Raw genomic sequence first — 7,243 nt, forward strand, 5'->3', positions numbered from 1 at the left:
GCCTCTGCACTGAGGCCACCTAGTAGTAAGAGGTTTGTAGAGCTTGTAAAAGATGTTGCCAGTGGTCAGGTTGGTGATCTGGGATATATTGACAGCATTCAAGTCCTTGCTCCTCTGCAGAGTGTCTGTGCAGGTAGGGCTGCTGTACTGCAGTTCCCCTTCCAACAAGAAGTTAGGCCAGCCCGTGTTTCTAGGCTCTTACCAGAATAAATCCGTAAACACAAAGTTTCTGCCCCAAAACTGGGGAGAAGGAAACCTGATGGAGATAACGAACAGACTGAGAGGAAAACCTTTGTTTCACTGTTGTGACCAGCAGCAGTATCTTTCAGTGTGTGTGTAATGCCCATAGCAAGTGCTTGGAGAAAATAAATGCCTCAACAGAGTGTTTACCTGTGAAGCCCAACATAGGATTGTTAAATTTTCCAGTCGCGTTATTGTTGCTTTCCTTGCCAAAATCATCCTTACTCGCTCTCTGTCTCTTATCTGATACTTAGCTTTTAAATTTTCTTGGGTAAGGATTTTTTTCCACATCTGAGGTTAGGATCATTTTCAGTTAGCATTTATGTGGTATCTACTCATACCTCTTTCTTTATAATCTAAAAGAGGAAAGTTCTTTTCTTACTACAGGACTCTAGGGGGAATCAGGATCACACAGAATGGAGCCTACTATTAAGAAGGTTGGAAATGAATGAGAAAAAGTGAATGCAAAGATGAGTTTCAAAGCTCTTACTGATTTGTGGTTTTTGCATTTACAATAATGGTTGCGCTACTAGTGCATTAATAGYGCTGGTATAGGTAATCTAATTATTGTTCTATCTTTTCTGTTTCTGCAGTGCTCTGACTGGAGGTTCTTTTGCTTTCAAGATTCTTGGACWGGGGAGAGGCTGACGAGAAATTACTTTGAGGTAAGAGTATGAATTAAGGTCTGAGAATGTTTTGTTCAGCTCTGAGGTACCAACCTGGATACTGTGATTCATGTTACAGTACATACCACGTAGACTTGAGATGCTGCTATGATGCTGCATTAACATCCTGTGACCCTGAAGTAAAGCAAGACAGAGATGTCGCCCCGTGCAGTTCTCCTAAGAGTTCTCCTAAGAGAACTCCTAAGTTCTCCTAACAGAACTTAGTGTGTCATTGTAGGACTGCAAAATGGCTATTTCCCCAGTGGCTTTCAAAAACAAAACAAACAAAAAAAGTAATAATATCATATAACCTATGTTATAGCGAAATCTCCTTCCTTTCACATATTGGGAAGTTTCAGAAAGTAAGGCTGATAATGCAGTGTACCTGACTGAGCAATCAGACCTGAGTAATGACATTGACATGCACTTCCTTTCTTCATCCCTGAGAATTGTTAACTCTGCCTAACAATGGCCATTGCTGTGTGATCATTAATTTTTTGAATTTCGTCAACCCTGCTTCTCTTTTTATAGCTGAGTTTACAAAAAGMGGCCCAAAATGTCAGAAGAAAGTCATGTCAATAGAAAGGTATTTTAGGATTTGGTTCCTGGGAGATCTCTGATGATAATTGTTTTGAGGGTGGGTTCAAACTGGTGGAGATTTGGTTGGATCATTGCATTCTGCCAGCTTCAAATACTGCGTGACAGTTTGCTATAACATCTGTTGTTTTTGTATCTTGCCTTAAAAGTTTTTAGTCCTGAATGTAGCTGTTGGCAATGTATCACCTGCAAGACACAGACATTTATCAACATTGTGTTTGTAATGTAATTGATTGAATTTTTATTTTCTTGTACAAATACCATTTGAATGCTTGTGCCACAATTGCCTCTTTCACAGTAGAAAGTCAACAGCTTCATTTTTGGCTATAGGTGCTTAGAAAAGACCTGAAAACTCCTATGCAGTGTAAAGTCCTGATATTCACATGCTGTGCTACTCGTTCATTTTAGTGGCAAAAAGTCTAATCTCATAATACATGGAATAAAATTTTCCTTTTAATGTATTAAGGACAATGATTGACCAAAATATCAGGTTTAAATGGGCATCTTCTGCTTAAGGCTGGAGCACGAATAATATATTCTATCACCATAGGAGAGGGCGATAGACCCATCCCAGCCGGGACAAGCCTGCAGTTTTTCCAGCTCCCCTTGGTCCCRCAGGATCTTGGAGCGTGGGCGGGAGCTGCTGCTCCAAAACCTGCGGTTCCAGCAGTGACCAGCGGCCTCCTCTTGGCCACCATTTTTCCTGGATACTGAGCCAAGCACTTCTGAGTCCGCAGCTCATGAGCTCAGAAGGATGGAAAAAGCAGCCAGAAGCAGCCTGTCACAACAAGAATAATTGCTCAAAGTCAAGTCTGCTGCCAGAAGGCCATCCCAAGAAGAATGGCTTTCGAGAGCAGGTAGAGGGCCAGACAAGTAGGCCATGCTGACCCTATAGCCTCTTATAGGCTGAGCATACCCAGTGCTAGAGTAAGTGCTCATTTTATTGGCAGTCACATTTAGGACTTATTCCTAAAGCATATTTTTAAGTCTTCCCTCCAATTCGTATTTAAAAGTCTTTCAAGACAGTTTAAAAAATATATATATTTCTCCCTTGAGAAGTTTTGTTATTTCCACATTTGTTTTCATCAGAAAATCAAGCTAAATTGAAATACCAGAACCTCTTGTGATTATCTTTGCATGCATGCTAAGATATCTAAACTAATCGCCTTCCCCCAAAATTTTAGTTTTCTTTTCCTAATAGAAAGGTGGCTGCTTCGCAAATTTTATTGAAAATACAATATTACTAAGTCTATATTTACTGTGAAATCATTGTTTTGATGGAAAACTCCTGTGCATTGCTTGCTTCTGTCACATACATCAATCCTGACCTGAGGAAATCATTATTTATATATGATCAGATCACCTTACTGTTCTGGWTATAAGTCTGTATACGTGTCTGCTTAGTGTGTTATGTGCTGATTCAAGGATACTGAAGTGGGCTGCAGATGTATTTGAAAATGAGATAGATGTCAATAAGAGACCATGCAGGAAGGCAAATTAAGTAACAAAACCAAGTTAAAAATGACTTAAGTCCCAGTGTCGAACAGATGTGGTAATACAAAACAAATTGGTCTCTGTATTTCTTTACTTCATTACTGCAAATGACTGTCAGGTTAGGGCTTTGTTTGACAATTTGCCAGTTATCCTGACCTTATTTTCATAGCTTTATAAAAGTAAAAAAGCTGGTACTTATCCCTTGCTAGAAGCTATSTAATACTAATTTAAGACTTGTAAACTAACAGTAGTTCCACCAAGTAAATAGCTGCTTGATGTTAAACAGCTGTGAAGTGTGTGAAGGTGCTTTGCAACCTAGGATAGTGGCCTGTTTTTTAATACTCTTTTAATAATGAAAGCATTTTCAAGTCATTATTATGACAAGAAGTCATGAGCTTTATGTAAAAGTTGATGATCATTGTTCTTAACTTAAAAATGACAATATACACATACATGCACACACACCAAACATGTGAACTACTCTAGGTTGGGAGAGTGCCTATGTTTCCTAGATAAAAAATGGCAGTTTTCAGCAAATTATTTAAAAATTTCTTCTAAATGAATGAGCTGGGTGTGATAATCCAAATGGGAAATGCTACTTGGTAGTGAGAATAAAGTGGTCGGTATGGTGAGGGGTAGACCAAGCTGCCTCACAGTGACTAAGCATAGATAATGGGAGCTTATAAACATGGAAATAGAAATTTGTGATGGGCCTCATGGCTTACACGTGAACAGAGGAGCACAGGAGTGATTCTCTTCCCTTATTCAATAAAACATGTGCATTTGCCTGTTGGAGGCCAGGCACCTGTGTTTGCTGACTCGTCTGCCCCACTGCTCTATATAGGTCAGGTTACCTAAACAGTGCCTGACTGCAGGACTGTCAGATTTCTTGTGACCAGAGAACATATTTAGCCAAATTTCATAAAACAGCCTTTATTGCCAAACATGTCACTTTGGTATTCTGTGCACTGTCTTCTCTGACTCCCAGGAACAATATTCTTTGAAATCAGTGGCTTTTAAAAAATATTTACCTTATATTTGAAGACATGATTCATAGGCTGGAAGATGAAGATCTAAGGTAGTTGCCAGAAAGAGAAGGGAATGAAAGAGGTTTATCCATCATTGTCAATGATACGCTATTAGCAGTGTCCCTGGTGGATTGTGAGAGTCTGTTTGGGATGGAGAAGTTGAGTGAAGCTGCAAATTATTCACAGTGTTGCTAAAAGCATGACCAAGAAAGCCAATCTGACAGCCAAGCTTCTGTCTCCAGGCATTTTTTTCTGAACAGATGATGGCCTGAGCAGCCAGCTGGACTAATCTAGATCCAGATTTTCAAAATTCAGGAGTTGTGAATGTGAAGATTAGTTATGGCATATTATTGCAATAGGTTTATTGGTAAGATGACACTGGAGGTGGATCAGGGACTGCCTCCACCTTTTCAAAAAAGAATTGTTGGAAAAAATCACATGGGAATAATGACAGTGACTTCTTCATCACCACGGGTGCCAGAGACTGCCTCACATTTTGGTGAGGGAAGGCTCTCTGCCAGTGGCAGCAGTCTGGTAAAATTCTCTTCCCTGTCTGTGAAGTGGGATAGCTGGTTTGTGGTGCTTAATTTCTGTGTTTCTTTCATGGATTTTGAACATTGCATTTCACAAAACTGTGGACAATCTCTTCTGCTACTGTTAGAGTTCAAGTTTTCAGAGAAGAAGAGGGAAATAAAGTACAAAATGCATTTCTGATACTGATCTACCCTGGTGCTTGACAGTAGAAGGATTCAGCTTAGTTTTCTCTCTCAGAAAAAAACTTCTCTCTCAGAAAAAAACTTTTCCATTCACCATATCAGTCAGATTGTTGTCTTTAGCTATAATAAGCTGTGTTCAGGATTGGCTACATTTCTGGTGCTTCACTCTGATGCAAAGGATCAGAAAGGTGGCATTTTTCATACACATTTACAAACACATGTTATGTTACAGGGTGTTAGTGAAAATTGCTTTCTAATCTTCCTATACTTTCTTAGGAATGAGCTTTATTTAGGCTGCATTAAATCTAAATTGTATGTGCCCTTTTCCTTCTATCATTTTAGCCATCTGGTTTTACTTAATCTTCACCCAATTCTTTGGAAGAGTAAGCACCACATCTTGTTTCTTTCCTTCCCTGTGAGGGGAAAAAAGGCTGACAGCCCTATCTCTAAAGATGAATGAAGACTCATAATAGTAATAAATAAAGTAGAAGCAGCCACTACTCATATTATCATGCCGTTATCTCCTTTTCATTCACTAGTATGGAATTGCAGAGAGCCCTCTATATAATTRGAGACTAGAATCATCACCGTTTTTTGCATCAGAGAACCTACATTTTAAACATATGTCCATGCACACAGAAGGAGGATCGTAAAGACACAGGCTGTGCCTAGGACAAGCCTCGCCTGTCCWCCTTTCTCGGACTTTCAGGTAGACTAGAAGTCAGTGAGCAGTATCATGGACTCATGACAACCATATATTGTTCAGACCAACGATGGACCGTGACCTGGCAACTCATTATGTCTCCTCTGCAGATGAGCAAATGGAGGAATCCAGTTGAGATTAGCAGAGAAAATTGTTTAATACCTCTGAGCATTGAGTTTTCCTAATCTTTCAGCTGGAGGTTTTTCATGTTGGATGAGCAAGAATTAGAGGGCACTTGTGAAAATTGGATATGAAAAACTTATGCAAAGCTACTAAGAAGTACTTGCCCTAAGATTTTTTATATATTTTTTCACTATCTGCTCATCCTTGCTCCCTAAATAGGAGGGCTATTAAAACACATTTTGGGGGCAGACTGTAAAAAAAATTTAAAATCACCATTGTTTTGTTAATAGTAAGTGTCACCAAGTTCTCTCACATAGCAGCAAACATTAGTTATTGAACATGGAGAATGTCAAAGGGATTTTCATTGTGATTAATGGTGTGACAGTGAATAGCAAAAGAAGTGTTAATAGTTTGCTGCTTGTTATCAGGGATTGCTGTTTTCTTTGTACAAAATAGCAATTTGTCAGGCACTTCTGGGCAGCACTTAACAGCAAAGCTCCAGCAAATATGTTCACATAGCAAGTAAGCTCTAGGAGTAATGGGCTTTCCTCTTGGGACARATTGCAGCTTCTTCTGCCCAGTTGGGTGGAATGTAGGGAAATAATTTTTTTTTTTTTTTTTTGAGTCTGATCAATGAATATATTGTGTTCTGCTTCAAGGTCAGATTTGGGAGTCATATTTATCATCACAGCTGATTTTGAAAGATCCACCAAGCAAATTTTAACTAAGGTTGGAAGTGCAAGAGCTCATATGCCTCTGCCAAATAACGTTTCTGTCCTTGGGWGAGGCTGAATACAGAGAAAAGAGACGTTTTGCGCTTCAATTTGGGATAAGAAACTTAAGGCCTTATTTTTCCTTTCAGCTGTCTGTGTTGTCAAAAAATTTTACAATAGACTGTCTACTTTTTTTTTTCTTTTAAAGTAAATATTACTGTCTTTATTTTTGTTGGTTATAGCCTCATTTTGGAAGATGCTATAAATTATTTGGAGTTAATGTGAAATGAAGTTTCTCAGACCTGGACGTGTATTGTCTAACTGTAGGTTCTGAAGTGCGGACAAAATTTGTGCCCTGACTTTCATCTGTTAACAATGATATTTTTTTCACCAAGAATTTGGAATCTGGATCCTATCTATAAGGATGTGATATTGTCCATCCTGTTTATGTAATAGTGCTGATAAACTCTGTCAAAACTCAGTCATATAAGTTAGCAAATCATAAAGTGCTGTGCTGTGGTAAATGGCAATTGTAAAATTGCTTTCTTTTTTTAATTGGAATTCTACTGCTCTGGAACAGAATGTCCATTAAGTAGGAAAATGGGGAGGGCTGCTTTTCCTCCCATAACTCTTACAGCACGAGGCAGACATCAACCAAGTCCAGTACAGAGGCTTGGCTCATAAACTGAACTTTATTTGCTGGCAAGAATTGCATGGTGCCTTCTACTCCCTTGATGATATATATGTCATAAGCATCATTCTGTTTCTTAGAACCAATATAATGTGCAATAGGACTTATGTAGTGCTCCAAGGAGCAGGTGATGTGGTCCAAAAGCACAGTGCTTCTAGACCRATGGCAAAATAGAATGGGGAAAGGGGTATTTAGCACATAGGAAAAAGGAATACAGAGATGGTGAACCATCCAAACCCAATGCTCGTGTTAGTTGCACTGAACTTTTTAACT

The 7,243-nt window shown here is 39.0% G+C and overlaps 1 long non-coding RNA gene across 1 annotated transcript; it reads left to right on the plus strand.

Moving 5' to 3' along the window:
• The first annotated feature begins 837 nt into the window (after window positions 1-837).
• LOC112943467 lies at window positions 838-4,565 on the plus strand. Its single transcript, XR_003248595.1, has 2 exons — window positions 838-905; window positions 2,053-4,565. It is a non-coding gene; the product is annotated as an uncharacterized LOC112943467 (long non-coding RNA).
• Window positions 4,566-7,243: the final 2,678 nt, after the last annotated feature.

Source organism: Nothoprocta perdicaria, unplaced genomic scaffold (genome assembly GCF_003342845.1).
Source record: "Nothoprocta perdicaria isolate Ctin4 unplaced genomic scaffold, notPer1 scaffold_15, whole genome shotgun sequence".
Classification (NCBI taxonomy): domain Eukaryota; kingdom Metazoa; phylum Chordata; class Aves; order Tinamiformes; family Tinamidae; genus Nothoprocta; species Nothoprocta perdicaria.